A 16,703-nucleotide genomic window follows, 5' to 3' on the forward strand; every position below is an offset into this window, starting at 1 on the left:
TTGCAGGACTTAACAATTACAAATAAATAAATAAATAGCAACATCTTTTGGGCTAAAATCCTTGCTTTTAATGTTTAAGTGGTTCTCTTGTCCTGTGCTAACAAATCCTTGGTTTCATTTGAGGAAAAGTGTGTTTTCATATCAAAGGAGCCCCACCTCACTGACCCAGCCTTCCCTTCCCCCTTCCCTGCCCCAGCACACATGCTATTTTAATATTTCATATATTTCATAAGCTTTTATGCCTCTAAAAGAGAAGTGAATTTGTGGAGAGTTGAGCTCTCCAGAGCTGTACTTCAGAGCTGGGAAGTAATTCAGGGTGAAGCCTGTATTAATCTCAGGTGAGAGAGATATTTAAATTCAGGCTACCAGTGTGAATATAAAATGGGGATCTCTTTACAAAAATTTCAAATTGTAATATGCAAAGCTTAAAGAAAAGAAACCCCAAGGGAACAGCTTTCTTCTAGAACATTTTGTTCCAACCATCATCTCTTTACCTTTATTTTTTTATTTAAAAACCCTCCCTTTGCCATTTTGTATTTTTAAATTAAATCTTTCAGTTTTTAAAATGAAATTCTCTATTGCTGGGAGACGGCGGTGGGGGTGGAGGGGTGCGGAATATGTGTGCCTGCCTGTGAAAAACGGTGCATGGGCCCAAATTTTAGCTGGAGCAGAAGGAATATTGCCCGGTGGGGAAATAAAACCCTGTTGTCCCCTTGTGTGCCCAGGAATGCAGGGCACTGGCCATCTCTCCACTTGAAGGATGCTGTCTGCACCTCACTTTTGGAGGAGCTGCCCGCCCCCCCCCCCCCCCCCCCCCCCCCCAAAGTATCTGCTTAGAGGGAGGGGAAAAGCAGCTCAAGGATGTGGTGGCTGTCCTACACCAACAACCCCAAAAGGGGCTGAGTTGTCCTTCCCCATTGGCACCTGGTGCACATTCAGCCTTCTCCTTCTAAGCAGATAAAATGTTAATACTTGTGATCCTAGGTGCGTTTTGGTAGGGGTGAGGATCAGGCTGCAGATGTCTGTGCCTCGCGTATTGAACAGCAAAACCCAAACCCCAGAGTACCAGTCCGGGGTTTGGACCCATGGCTAAACCCTTGGGCTGCAACCAGCTCCCAGGTCAGGAGAAATGGTGACAGATGACATGCTATTATCAGCTCTGTCAGTTAATTAAATTATACATTATGCTTATGAGGGTGATATACTGAGTCACTCTAGATTAAGTGTCTCAATTAAGTCTTTAATTTATATTTAATAAGTAAGTTATTATATGTTAATAAAAGATCAATTAGTTGTTAAAAGAGCATTGATACAGGTACAATAAGTGTGTCAGGGAGACATCAAGCTGACATCGAAGAGACTGGGTGCACAACATGTGTACAATTAGGTTTTTAACAGAGTCATACTGGAATGGGCATGGAGGCACCTAGCTTGCAACAGTGGGATATCGCACTGTGCTGTAAAACCTGGCTCTCCTTGGCTGTAAGGGCTGGGAAAGCCAGGTCAGACCCAATCCTTTGGTCTTGGAGAGAGAAAGCATTTCCCCCCTGTGTGGTGACCCCAAGGAAGGACCTTCCATCACAATCAGAGAAGAAGTGCCTCCAAACCAGGGTTTTTTATTGCTTGCTCCACTATGAACTATGTGCCACGGTGCCTTTCCATGCACCTGATGCACAATCCCTTCTTCTGTGATCCCTAGCTATGCCTGCTCATTCCCACAGGGAAATTTTGGGTGCATGTGGACCAGCTGGGAGCTTGCAGCTGGGCTTCCAGGGGGAGAGGAGAAAAGCGCTGGGCTTCAGCGGAGCTGAGATTTCAGCTGAATATGGATGACATCATTATACGGGTGATCCTTTCAGCAACAGCGAGCTGGGTTTTAAAGTAGCGACCTACAGCATACAAATGATGGGTTTAAAGGAAATAAAAAAAGAGGTGATTTGAATAGCATACATTTATAGAAGAAAAGCCTCCCTCCCCCCCCCGTTTCCATTTCTAATATCTTTCTATGGGGCAGGCGCTGTGCATTCGAAAAGAAATTAAAATACTCCTCTTAAATACACTCCAGGCTGTAACAATGGCAAAGTTAAGAAGGTTACGAGACTTAGTTGTCCCAGCAACATGTCATCAAGTTGAAATGAGCAAGAAACACAGATAACGTAAGAAAAGAGGAGGGGGGAGGAGAAGAATAAAACCACAGGAGGAAAAATGCCAAGAGATTGAGAAAGAAAAGGGAAACCCCTTTTTATTTGCTGTTTCATTAGGATGAATCTGATTTTATAGTCTCTGAAAGAGGCTAAAATATAATCTCCTTTTGTGTAATGCGTGTGTTAGGAAAATGTGTCATCAGCAATTCTTCTGTACACTACAGCAATATCCAAAAAATTAGCAGGGATATTTAAGTCAAGCTACAAAGAGAAACAAACACAAGACTCACATTTCAAGCCAGGGCTGTCATTTAAGAACATTTTCAACTTTTTATTAACCTTTCTGATTGTCTCCTATGGTTTCTCTCTGCCGCAGCTGAAAAGCTCTGAGTTTCAAAAGGAAGACAAAGCACCCAAGAGAAAGAGGTTTGAGATGCAGCTCTATCTGCCTAGCAAGCCCAGGGCTCTCTCGACTTTTCCAGCATGGCTGGTTTTTGTGCTTGGTGCTGTACGCGATCACAGGGAGAAAGCCCACTTGCCTTGTGCAGTGTAGTGCCCGATAGAGAATGAAGAAGAGAAATGAGAGAGCTCATCTGAGTCCTAAACCCAAATCTGCCTCATCAAACATAGGCTAGTTATCCTTATTTAAGGCACCAGCCCAGTGCTAAGGGTGCGTGGCACATCAACATATTGGCTCCCACTTTATGGGGGCAAACCCAGTCGTCACAGGAGTATAGAGCTTTTCATGGACATCCCTCCAAAGCCTTGTTTGTGTGATGCTCATCAGTGCCTCCCACTCCTGTGTCCTTCATGTATATGTTGGTTTTGGGTTGCCCCACAAGGACATGAGTCTGGTTGTTGTCTTCTCACTGGCATCTCCCCCTGATGTTGAGGTTTGATCCCTGGCTAGATTCACTAAGCATGACTATAACAGAAATAGTAATTAATAGATCAATCTAGTTCTCAGCCTCATTTGTGGTTGCTGCAGGAAACTTAGGCTGCTGGGAAGCAGGCTGCTTACTTTACTCCTGAAATAGATGGCACTGAAGTGCTTGGCAGTTAGCTCAGCTGCAGTGTGATACTGATACTGGAAGAAATGGGTTTGAACTGGGAGAAACTGAGGCTGACTGCCAGTAAGCAGTTTCTGATGGCAAAGTGAGGAGGCTGTGGAGGAGTCTCCCTACCAGCACACTGAGCACAGCATCCCCCAGACTGATCCCTTCCTGCAGAGGAGCTCATTTTATGCTGAGATCCATGAGTGATGAAGAGGATTAAACACCAGCATTGTCCATGCTGTGGGGGAATGGACTTCATGGTTCTCCAGTTATATGTCCCTCAGTGTGAACTGAGGAACCCAATTTTATGCACTACTTCCAAAAATCTTGATCCAGGCATTTTTTTTGTGTGTGCGTACCTCCAAACTCATGACACCCCTTAAGTCCCTCAGTTTCATTTTAAAACCTCAGCAGTATGTCTTAGCTTGCTTCTTGCTGAGATATTTTCAGCGCTTGTACATTACGTACAACCACCCAAAATTAATCTCCCCTCTCTCCTTGCCACCCTTTTCTCCCACAAAACATATTTATTCCTTGTGCCTCTGTTTTGTTTTTTTTTTTATTCTCTCTTGCTCTGTCTTCTTGTTGTGGATTATATTTTAAAGCAAGGATTGATTTAGTTAATTGATGGAGAGCTTTGCCTGTGAGGATTTCCTAATCCTTGCTATTTTATCTTTGCAATAATTGCTGTGTTTGTGATTATTTCAAAGGACTAAGGAAAAGCAGACAACAAGAAAACAAGCTCATCCACTCTTATTCTGCAGCTTCTCCAGGCACCTGGGTGGGCTCCTCCTCTGCAAGATGTTCCCTGTGCAGCAGCTCAGAAAGGACAACCAGGCAATGCAATGGGGTGAGATGCTGGGAAAGGGTGAGGGCATGGGGATCCAGAGCAAAGCTCTGTCATGAAGATCACTTAGGGTCTCAGTTGGCATGGTGACAATGAAGACTGAAGGCCATCCTTCTGGGGGAGAATGAGGATTAGCCACCAAGGAGAACTGAGGATCCTGCATCCATATGTTTAGCCACACTTGGCCAAGGATGGTGCCATTGTACAACTGCACCAGGGCGAAGAGCAGTGAAAGAGATGCACCCTTTCACATGGCCTGGCTGCTGGGATGACATTGTCACATCACATGTCCATGCAACAAGGACAAGGGCCTGCCCCATGTGTCTGTACCATTTCTGAACAAAAAGGGAAAAGGCTTGTTTCTGCTCACAAAAAGGCAAGCATGATGATGCTGTTGTGTCAAAAAACTGCCTTTTTTGGTGAAAAGGGTGTCATTTATGTCCTTCTGGTTTTGGACCAGCTGTGAATCCCTGTGGGCTGAGATCTGATGGGCCTAGATCTGATGAGGGGGATATCACTGACAAACCACATGAGGACACTGCATGCCAAGCCCTGCGTATGTTTGCCATGGGATTTTGGATGTGAAGTCACATTGGCTTTTGCCGTGGGATGTCAGGCTTGAAACAACACCGGTGTTCACCGTGGGACACGGGAAGTGAGGCCACATTGATGCTTGCCATGGGAGTTCACTGTGAGACATGGAACATGAAACCACAATGGTGTTTGCCATGTGACGCCAGACATAGGGCCACGTTGGTGTTTGCCTTGGGACACTGGTGCTTGCGGTGGCACTCCAAGGGCGCAGCCATACTGGTGCTGTTTGCCAGCTCACCGCTGGAGGCTGCTGCTGTCTTTGCAGTCACCAGCAGCTGCCTGCGATCCTTGGGCACCCATCCGGAGCAATGCCCAGCAAGAACCAGCGTGGACGTGAGGTACAGTGAATGCCACCTGGAACTCCTCCAGCAGCCCAGAAAGCATCCTCCATGGACTTTCCTTCCTTCAATGGGAAGGAAGGCAACAGGCTGAGAAGGGATCGTAGGATGGGAAAGGGATCTCTGTGTCACACTTTGAAGGAGTCGAGTGGTCTTCTAATTTATCAGTGCCCAGGTGTGTTTTTATGGAAAATACAGTGTTTTCGATGCTCTCTGTATATTTTGTTAGATTTAGAAGCTGTTAAGAAAGGGTCACAGCCCTGGTATTACAAAGAGCTGTGTCCGGGGGGTACTAATACACCTTGATTTCCCTGAGCAGGCTCACCTAGGACCATGCTGTACACAACCTGCTGCCCAAAGCTCAGGTGCAATATTTAAGCCCAGGCTTGGGCAGTTGCTCCTGGTTTGGACCATGCTGTTAGGTGTGCTTGTCTCCAGTTTTGCCTCTCTCCTGGTAGGTTTTGAATGTATGTTGTATTTATGTTGTTTCTGCCTCATCTTCTGAGGGGATTGCTTGGGGTGGTCCTAGGACCTGGTGCATCCTTCAGTTGTTGACAGACCCTGTTGCCTGGCTTTGTTGTGCTGAGGGACTCTGCCTTGGTGAGTGAGGGCACTGCCTGTGCTGGGGTCACCCTTGGCCCCCAGCTCATCCCACCTTGCACAGCATTTCTTCTGCCTGCCGTGTAGTACTAGATACAACCTGATTGTGGCTACCCTGAAGTGTACAGCTTGCTGCTGAGGAACCTGGGTTTAATTCAATGAAGAAGGGCATACTATTTTGAAGTTTATGCATGATGAAGGTAATGATTCACACTCTGAAAGCTACTAGATGGGAAGCTTGGGTGAGAAGCAACCTCCAAGTTGGACATCTAACAGGGAGAGACATGGCTTCTCTTGTGGACATGGCTGCACTTGTGCTTCCATGTTCCATCACACAAAAGCTAATGCTTCTGGTGACATTTCCTTACTCCCCTCATTAAACCTGCTCTGTATTGAGAGGTCAAAGCATGTCCTAAGGTGCTTTCCCAAAAATTTGGCGGTGACCAAAGATGTGCTAAGACTTGTTCAATGTTGTGGCTAATAGTCATTCCATTGTAATCAGATAAACATGATGCCAATGGGGAGCATGGATCATCTGAGTTCTCAGCTGTTGTCTGAGAATAAGAAGGGAATGATGTGCTGGTTTGGGGGAGTTTCCATGTATGTGGTGAGTGCAGAGCAGGCAAATCATGAAAATCACCTAATAATTGTTTCAGATATGGAGGACAAGAAGTCCTGAAAAGTTTACAGCTTGTAAGGGTGCTTGTAGCTTGCATTTATCTACCTGATTGTTGGGGTGATATTTTCAGCTGTGGGCTGGAAAGAACAACCTCACTGAAAGCTATCAGTGCATGGTGAGTCTAAGGAAAACACTTCTGTAACTCTCTAACTGCTGTAAAATGGGGTTTGGTGTTTTCTTTTGAACCAGGGCTTTTCTGCCTGTTAAATATTATAGTTTGATCAAGCCCTTGGAGTACATGGGAAAACTTAAATTATACATATCTCATGTCCCACAACAAAATGCCTTCAGTGTATGGAGTCTGTCATGTCAGGCTTTCAGCAATTACAGGTGATGTTTCTCATCTTCTCTCCTGTGGGTCCTCTCAATCTCAGCCTTTCTGCATCATCTTGGTCTGATTTGTACCCAGCTCCTTCAGGTGTGCCTCAGCCTTGTCTGTACCTGGTGTGGTGGGTATATAGTTGCTGGGTATATGCAGGGGGGAGCAGTGGGATTTGGGGTCTCTCTCAGCCTGAAAGGCAGAAATGTGCATGGATTGAGAGCTCAGGGCACAGGAGTGGGGCTTCAGCCCTCTGTGTAGGCTGGATTAGTCCCTAGCAACCCCTTTGTGGTTGGCCCCCTCCTGCTGCTGCTTCATGTAGATGTTCCTGGTGCTAAATCCAGGGAAGCAAAATCTGGTGATGTGATTGCAGGAACAGAGCTCAGCTTGATCAGCTCCTAAGCCCACTTGCTGAAGTCCTGTGCTTTTCCCTAAGCTCTGGAATTGCTCAAGATGCTTGCGAGTTTAGCACCTAACACCTGGAGAGTTGTGCATTAAAAGCAGCTGCTGTACCTGGAAGAAAGTGTCATCAGACTTATATTTGGGCTGTAATCCTCAGGATCACCTCCCCTGATGGAAGTAATGTTAGCACTAGGGAAAGAGGTTGGGTCAACTGTTAGGCACAGATCCTACATCTCTGCATGAGATGAGACTAACAAACATTCTAGCAAGGAAAACTGGGTTTTGCTTAATGTATAAGGGTGCCTCAGTCCAGAGTTTTGTCAACATGCTTTAGGAATCAGAGCAGGCTTTTGGGTACTGAAGGGTAGAAATAAGTGCTGCAATCCTGCAATGTAGAGGCTGAATTTGGGAGAAAGATGGTTTTTTTCTAATTAAGAGTATTTGAAGAGAGAAGAATGCTTTTGAGTGTAAATCCATAGGGCAATTGGGAGAACAACTAGTAAGGAACCTGAGGTTTCTAAGGTGATGCTATCAGCACAGGTTTCACCTAGGAATGGCTGGGTATTTCCTCTTTAGCTACTCAACTAGTAGGTCCCACTCAATGGGCAGAGGTCTCCAAGGTTATTGATTCCAGTCCTTTCCCCCCAACTGCAGATGAATCCCAGAGGTGTTTAGTTCACCATGGCCTCTCTCATGTCCCCTAGATACAAACCTGTTTCCAATACCTGTAGCAAATAAATGGTAGCCTCAGTTTTCTGTGCATTGACGGTGACCTCCTGAACTTCAAGCTTTGTCCCAGAGCTGGTCCTTGGATGTGACCAGGGAGGGGTTTTATGAATAAAAATAGAACAGGTTGCTGCAATCTGTGCTGAGAAAGACTCATCATGACAGAGAGGTAATGGAGGCTCTTGCAGTTGCTCTGCCAAGGTCATGAGAGACTCACTCCCTCCAGCATCTCTGCGGTAATATACCATAACAGAACCACTTCCAGTAAGAAAAACCTGGCATTTGAGGCAGATTATTTTTTGGCAGAGCAGAGGGACTTTTGTTGTTTTATTTTTTCTCCTGGTGCGATAAATTCATATGCAAAATGATGGATACAATTGATTACCTGCCTTTAGGCAGCTAGGGTAATAGCTAAAAGAGATGGAGAACACAGAAGGTGGTAGGCATGAAGAGCTGTGGTCGGCTAAGGTGAGACATGCCACTGCAGGAGCAGATTTACAACAGCTTTGTATTCCCAGAGGTAGAGGAGGCTGGGAACTCCTCCAATCCAAGAGACATCAGCTGACTCTAACAAGGAAACAGATTCACAACAGACAGAAAGATGTGTTTCTTTGCACAGCGTATATTTAAGCTGCTTTCTCTGTTAATGCTGGATGATCATCCTATGGGTGTGCTGGTCTTCTGGGATGAATTCCTGGGCTGCCTTTCTTAAGCTACTGCCCTGTTTGAGCCAAATGCTAAGCAAGTACAGCATGAGTGGATGGTTTCTACTAGGGGCCAGTAGTACCCAAGTCTTCCAGAGCTGCAAATACCTTTTGTCTTGGAACATAAAGTGGAAAAATGTAATACATTCCCAGGAAATGCCTTGCTATGCTAACCCTGTCTCTGACTCCACTCTTTGTATGCAGAACAGGCTGCTGGGAGTCCTCAATGTTTGTGCTACTTCATGTTCTTGGGGTTTGCATCACTTATGGTGTGAGCCATTTCCAGAGAGGCTCAAGTATTTGGGCAGTTGGTTATAGCACTTTTCCATCCACTGAATGCCAGTGTTTTCCTCCTTCATGGATAAGCTGTAGGGGTACTCTACAAGTGGAGATAGGAATGCTATGGTTCGGAAGCAACAGCACAGGGGGAAGAAGCTGTTCTTCCTTTCACAGAGCAGCCCCTCCGATCGCCTGTTTTTCATCTGCAGGATGGAAAAGGATCAGGGAGGGGTATCGCATTAAATGCCTTGATATTAGGAATGGCTACATCTCTCAGGGTGGGCAAAATGACTTATTTCCTCTCTGCAGGTTTGGTTGGTTTCGTTTCCAGGAACTCTGTGGAGGCAAGGAGTTCATATAAAAACAAATATACATGACAGTGTGCCTTCAGGATGCACTATTTCAGCATGGGGATGCTATCCCAGTACCCAAGGAATTGCTCAGTGGTTGTTTGAGGGTCTAGTTCCAACTCCCGATGGCAGTGTTCAAGGCCAGGTTGGACAGGGCTTTGAGCAACCTGGTTTAGTGGAAGGTGTCCCTGCCCATGGCAAGGGGTTAGAAGTGTATGATCTCTAAAGTCCCTTTCAACCCAAACCATTCTGTGATTTATGGAGGGGAAATGTACTTGTAGGTATTAATCTTTACATTTGACTGTTGCTTCATTTGCCTTGTCTCATATCATGTAAGCACTGAATGGGGATGGATGGGTCTCCTCTGCTGGAAATCATCCAGTATGGAAAGAAAGACCAGACAAAGAGCTAAAGGTGGTGGAGGGGCTGAAACTCCTTTCCCACCACCCTACCTGCACACACAGAGCACACACGGGTGACAACACTTGCACACGCAATCACTGCAGTGGTGCTGTACTCCTGCCAACGGAAACTTAGCAAGGCTGGGGGGAGAGCCAGCAAGCACACTTATCAAGTGGCTTGGACCGTAGCCGATTTGAAATATTACTAACCTTGCATTTTCAAATTTGATGCACAACAACCAAGATGCTAATACTTTCCTTAGTTTAGAAAAAAAAATCCTTTCACCCATCTCTTCCAGCCGAAGATTAGGAGAGAAGCTTTAAGAAGATTTAAAAAAAAAAAAAAAAAAAATCAACTTCTGAGCAGCGGAAAAAATGGTTTGTGATTCAGGGGCTCCGGGCAATTCATCATGGAAATTGGGTTTCTTAGCCGACATCATGTGAATCCTTTCGGCCCTGTCAACTTTTTAATACATTACATTGAGAATGTAAATCGTGTTGGTAAGGGGGAAAGAAGAGGGGAGAGGGGAAAAAAAAGGAGAGAGGGAGGAAAAAAAATAAGAGCTTCATTTTGGGTTTAGAGGGGAGGCAGCTTGAGGCCTGTAATTCATATTAACTAAATAATAATGCTAAAAGAAACAGCTCTCTAAATATACAGGCATGTATATGCACCTAGGGAGGGAGGGAGGAGGGAGGGAAGTGAACGAGACAGACCAAAATTGAAATCATTTTATCCTTTTGAAGGGTGAGTATTTGAAAGGAGTTTGTTATGGATTTATTTTTATTTTCTCTTTTTTTTTTTTTTCCTTTTTCCTTATTTGGGTTTATTTTATCCCTTTCTCTGCTTGAGCCAGTTCTTCCATCAAAGAGAAGAGTAAAATGGATGTTTTGGAGGTGGAAGGAAAAACTGCACTAATGGTCCAGGATCTTCCCTGTTTGGCTGTTTTCTTTGCTCACATGTTATATTCTGGTGATCTTGATTAACTCTTTAGCGGGCAGTGAAAGGTGATGCTTATTTGTTGCCGTGTTACAGGGCGAGAAAGTGAAGAACTGGATGGAAAGCTTGCAGGTAGTGCTATGAGATCTCTGAAGCATGAACCTTGCAGTGCATTTACCCTCTGAAGACATCCTTCTGGAGGTTCAGTGCAACCTATAATGCAGCACAAAGGCTCTGCATAAACCCCTGGATAGGGCTTAGCCTTTGTAGAGGCTCACAGCTAGCTGGGCAGTGGGGATCTTCACCATGCATGTTTTTACTGTTGCTGGTTGATTCCCCCATGCCTTGAAATACTCTCAGCATTAGAAAAGTGGGCTCATAATCTAGAAGAGGCAGGGAAAACAGAGCATCCAACCTTGCAGAGGGGGCTGCCTTTATTTTTTTTTCTTATTGGATGATGAAACATGATGACAGAGAGACACATTTTATACCAGTCATAAAATAATTCAGGTTGGAAGGGACTTCAGGTGTTTACATGGATGTCCTGCTCAGAGCTCAAACCCTCTCTGTACAAGGGCAACTATGGAAGAAGACAGTGAAACAAAGGTTTGTGAAAGCAGTCATGTCAAGAATAATATCAAACAGGACAAAGAACTGATTGGTTTCCACACAAGTTATGAGCATCTGGAAGGCTCCTTTAGTACTCTCAGAGAGGGGAGAATGGCTGGAAGTGGGAATTGTAGCTGAAGGAAATCTAAAAATATCAGGCAAATGAGCTTATTTGGTCTGCAAAAGACTTCTTGGAAAGCATCTGAAAAGACTAAACTCTCCTAGAAAAGCCACACTAATTCTTTCCCTCTGAAACACAGTAGTTGGTTTGGATACCTGCTGGAGCTGGCAACACATTGTGGTTTTGTCAGCAGTGTCTGCTCTGCAAAGCAGCACCCAAACAGACTATTTGACAGTATCTCAGGTATAGCACACGGCACTGGGCTTTGATATATGCTGTCATGTTTTTCAGGCAGATCCAAGCACCCAAGTAACACATATCCAATCTGCTGCCTGGGGAGGTACCCCCTTTAAGAAGGGCTTCTCTCTTCCTTTGCATCTCTCTTCCTTTGTGTTTTGACTATAACAGGAACAAGAGAGCACTTTCCACCCTTCCTGTGGGAGAACTGGTTTATTGCTGGTGCTTTCTTTCCTTAACATCTGCCTAAGTCCTGAAATACTGGCGTAAAGCTGAATGTGTTCCCTCTACTGAGGAATGTAATTTATTAAGTGCAATTTATCTCTAAGTAGTGCCCTAAAAACAAATATAAACTCTGAACACTTCTATTAGGTTTAAGAATCCAGTTTCCTTCACCTTTTGCACTGCTACAATTAGATGCTACTTCTCTCTCCATGCTTGTAGCTCAGATTTGCAGCACAACTGACAGCAAAGAGTGATCCTTCCATTTTCCTAGAGACATTTGCAGGTCAATTTCTAGATACACACATGTAGACTATGCAGTTATGCAAATCTGGGGGGTTGATATTAATAATGCACAAGGAAGAGGTTGGGAGTTATTTTTATGCATAAGAATATTCCTGCATGTGACTTTACTGAACACTAGACTGTAGTCAAGCAGCTGATATCATCAAGGTATTATTTAGCTGGTGTCTGACTGCAGCATTTCCAGAGGGGTTTTCTGGGCCTGGTGTCCTTCAGAAATAATTAATTTCCCCTTTTTCTGCTCCCAGACCTGTACTTCTCCAAAGCTGCAGTTCTGCTCTTAGAAAACAGCCCTTCTTATGTTGCATTCCCATTTGGGTACTGCACCCAGGTCCAGAACCTAGTCCTGGGTGTTTCTAACTTGTGCCGAGAACCTAGTCAGTCCCACCTTTAAAAGGCTCCAGAAGGGTGAAACCAAAAGTCTGTGCTTGTAGACTCTAAAACACTGGAGTAAATGGAAACTTCATTGATGGGGTCACCTCTGAGAGCCTGGAGAATTGATTTGCAGCCTCTCCCTGTGTGGGTGAGGAGGGACAAATCTTGGCAAACAAGAAGCTCTTTAGCAGATTCATGTTTGACCCACAAGTGTTGGAGGTTGTGTACAATTCACCACTCAACCTCAGACGCATCTTCACCTCATTCTGCTGAGCCTGATTGCCTGCCTCTAGCCTAAACACCCCTATGCAGAGATCTTACAAGGATCCCCCTTTAAGGTGGCTTCTGGATGTTTTGCATCCTCACAGAAGAAGCCACTCATTTGCAGGTCACTTCTAGTAAAGTTTTAGGTGGGTTGTGTGGGTGTTTTTTAGCCCACACCCCCTCAAGTGCTCAGGTCTTGGAAATGAACTGTTGAGGCTTTAAACCCTGTCGTGGTTTAAGCCCAGTCAGGCAACTTGTTCACTCACTCCCAGTGAGTGGGGCTGGGCTGACAGCAATTGAGCCCCCCCCTCCATCACCAGGGCTCTCCCCTTCCCCGCTCCCGCAGGAACGGGGAGGAGGATCAAAAGACTGCAACTCCCATGGGTTGAGACAAGAACAGTCCAGCAACCAAGGTACAACACAAATCACCACCGCTACCACCAACGACAACAACGATAAGAGAAAATAACAAGGGAAGAGAATACGATACCACCGGCCAAGAAACGAGTCCCACCCAGAAGCCGGTGTCCTTCCGGGTAACTCCCAGTTACCCCCCACCCCAGGCATGACGTGCTGTGGTATGGAATACCTCCTTGGCTAGCCTGGGTCAGGCATCTCGTCTCTGCTTCCTCCTGGCTTCCCCTCTCCCTGGCAGAGCATGAGGCTCACAAAGTCCTTGGTCAGGGCAAACATCACTTAGGAACAACCGAAAACATCGGTATCACCAGCACTGTTCCCAGGCTGGAAGTCAAAACACGGCACTGCAGCAGCTACCATGAAGGAGAAACATGACTGCTACTGCTGAACCCAGGATGTTATCCACCCCCTATTCCATACCATTCACATCATGCTCAGATCCCACATTTTCAATACACCATTGCTCTCCCACATATATACATCCATATACACACAGACCAAGACAAAAAGATCATTTTCTTAGTGCATGGACCAATCCCTATAATGCTGCTGAGTCCATTCGGTCCATAATGTCAGGTTCCATCTCTTGTAACAATCTTTCAGGGCAGGAAAGGCTGTGTGCAGTATTGGATTGTTGCCTGCTGATGCTGGTCGTTCCTTTACTGCAGAACTCATCCAGTTCTATCAAAGTTCATTCTCTGTTGGGATGATGGTTGGAGGGAAGTCAGGGCTAGTCGCTGGTGACCTGGAGACATCTAGTTGATGGGCTATAAAAGTATTACACAGCAGGCAACAGCATACAATTAAGTTCACTGGCTGTTTTCCCCTAAAATCAAATCCCCTTGAGGGATGCATCGGACTTCCCCATCTTCCCGCATTACCCACCAAGTATATCCAGGTCCCTGAGAAAAAGCAATCCCACGAGTGGGTTTGCCTTTACCTGAAGCAGGAATAACCCAGACTGTCTTCCCCAGCAAATTCTTCATATGCACCACGGGAACTTTGTCCCCCTCTACAATATGCAAAAGTTCTGACTGGGCTGGGCCAGCCCTGTTGGCAGATCCTCTGGTGTTGACCAACCAGGTGGCCTTTGGTAAGGGTGTATCCCAATGCTTGAAAGTTCCCCCACCCATTGCTCTCAGTGTAGTTTTTAACAGCCCATTGTACTGTTCGATTTTCCCAGAGGCTGGTGCATGGTAGTTGATGTGATATACCCGCTCAACGCCATGCTCTTTGGCCCAAATATCTGTAAGGTTATTCCGGAAATGAGTCCCATTGTCTGACTCAGTTCTCTCTGGGGTGCCGTGTCGCCACAAAATCTGTTTCTCAAGGCCCAGGATAGTGTTCCGGGCAGTGGCATGGGGTACAGCGTATGTCTCCAGCCACCCAGTGGTTGCTTCCACCATGGTAAGCATATGGCGCTTGCCTTGGCGGGTTGGTGGCAGTGTGATATAGTCAATCTGCCAGGCCTCCCCATATTTATACTTCAACCATCGTCCTCCATACCAAAGAGGCTTTAACCGCTTGGCTTGTTTAATTGCAGCGCATGTTTCACACTCATGAATAACCTGGGCAATAGTGTCCATTGTTAAGTCCACCCCTCGATCACGGGCCCATCTATATGTTGCATCTCTGCCCTGATGGCCTGAAGTGTCATGGGCCCACCGGGCCACAAATAATTCACCTTTATGTTGCCAATCTAAGTCCATCTGAGCCACTTCAATCTTAGCCGCTTTATCCACTTGTTGGTTGTTCTGGTGTTCCTCAGTGGCCCGACTCTTGGGTACATGGGCATCTACATGACGTACCTTCACCACCAGGTTCTGCACCCGGGCAGCAACATCTTTCCACAGCGCAGCAGCCCAGATGGGTTTACCTCTGCATTGCCAGTTGCTCTGCTTCCATTGCTTCAACCACCCCCACAGGGCATTTGCCACCATCCATGAGTCAGTATACAGGTAAAGTACTGGCCACTTTTCTCGTTCAGCAATGTCCAGGGCCAGCTGGATGGCTTTCACCTCAGCAAACTGACTTGATTCACCCTCTCCTTCAGCAGTTTCTGCAACTTGTCAGCCAGGACTCCATACAGCTGCCTTCCATCTCCGATGCTTTCCCACAATATGGCAAGAGCCATCAGTAAACAAAGCATACTGCTTTTCACTTTCTGACAGTTCATTATATGGTGGGTCCTCTTTAGCACGCACCGCCTCCTCCTTTGGTGACATTCCAAATCTTTGCCCTCTGACCAGTCCATGATGACTTCTAGAATGCCTGGATGACTGAGATTTCCTATTCTAGTTCATTGTGCAATTAGTGCAGCCCATTTACTCCATGTAGCATCAGTTGCATGATGTGTAGAGGAGACCCTGCCTTTGAACATCCAGCCCAGCACGGGCAACCGGGGTGCCAGGAGGAGCTCTGCTTCAGTGCCAATCACTTCTGAAGCAGCTCGAACCCCTTCATAGGCTGCCAGTATCTCTTTCTCTCTTTCTCAGTTGGGGTATAGCTGGCCTCACATCCTTTGTATCCCCGACTCCAAAAGCCGAGGGGTTGACCTCGAGTTTCCCCTGGAGCTTTCTGCCAGAGGCTCCAGGTAGGACCGTTCTCCCCAGCTGCAGTGTACAGTACATTTTTTACATCTGTCCTGGTCCAGACAGGTCCAAGGGCTACTGTGTGAACTATCTCGTGTTTAATTTGCTCAAAGGCTTGTTGTTTCTCAGGGCCCCATTTAAAATCATTCTTCTTCTGGGTCACATGATAGAGAGGGCTTACAATCGAACCGTAATTTGGGATGTGCATTCTCCAGAACCCCACTGCGCCCAAGAAAGCTTGCGTTTTTTTCTTATTAGTTGGTGGAGACATTGCTGTTATCTTGTTGATCACATCTGTGGGGATCTGCCTATGTCCATCTTGCCATTTTATTCCCAAAAATTGAATCTCCTGTGCAGGCTTGACCTTACTCCGTTTTATGGCAAAACTGGCTTTCAGCAGGATTTGGACTATTTTCCTCCCTTCCTCAAAGACTTCTTCCGCTGTATCGCCCCACACAATAATGTCATCAATGTATTGCAGGTGTTCTGGAGCTTGCCCCTGTTCCAGTGCAGTCTGGATCAGTCCATGGCAAATGGTAGGGCTGTGTTTCCACCCCTGGGGCAGTCGGTTCCAAGTGAACTGGACACCCCTTCAAGTAAAAGCAAACTGTGGCCTGCACTCTGCTGCCAAAGGAATTGAGAAAAATGCATTGGCAATATCAATCGTGGCATACCACTTGGCTGCCTTTGACTCTAGTTCATACTGAAGTTCTAGCATGTCCGGTATGGCAGCACTCAATGGTGGTGTGACTTCATTCAGGCCACGATAGTCTACTGTTAGTCTCCATTCTCCATTAGACTTTCGCACTGGCCATATGGGGCTATTAAAGGGTGAGTGGGTCCTGCTGATCACTCCCTGACTCTCCAGTCTACGGATCAGCTGATGGACGGGAATCAGGGAGTCTCGGTTGGTGCGATATTGCCGCCGGTGCACTGTTGTGGTCGCAATTGGCACTTGTTGTTCTTCAACTTTCTACAACCCCACAGCAGAGGGATCTTCTGAGAGACCAGGCAAGGTGGACAGCTACTCAATTTCCTCAGTCTCCAAAGCAGCAATACCAAAAGCCCACAGGTACCCTTTTGGGTCTTTGAAGTACCCTCTCTTGAGGTAGTCTATGCCGAGGATGCATGGAGCCTCTGGACCAGTCACAATAGGGTGCTTTTGCCATTCCCTCCCAGTCAGGCTGAT

Source organism: Pezoporus occidentalis, unplaced genomic scaffold, assembly GCF_034315485.1.
Source record: "Pezoporus occidentalis ecotype Australia unplaced genomic scaffold, CSIRO_AGI_Poc_V1 ctg97, whole genome shotgun sequence".
In the NCBI taxonomy this organism is placed as follows: domain Eukaryota; kingdom Metazoa; phylum Chordata; class Aves; order Psittaciformes; family Psittacidae; genus Pezoporus; species Pezoporus occidentalis.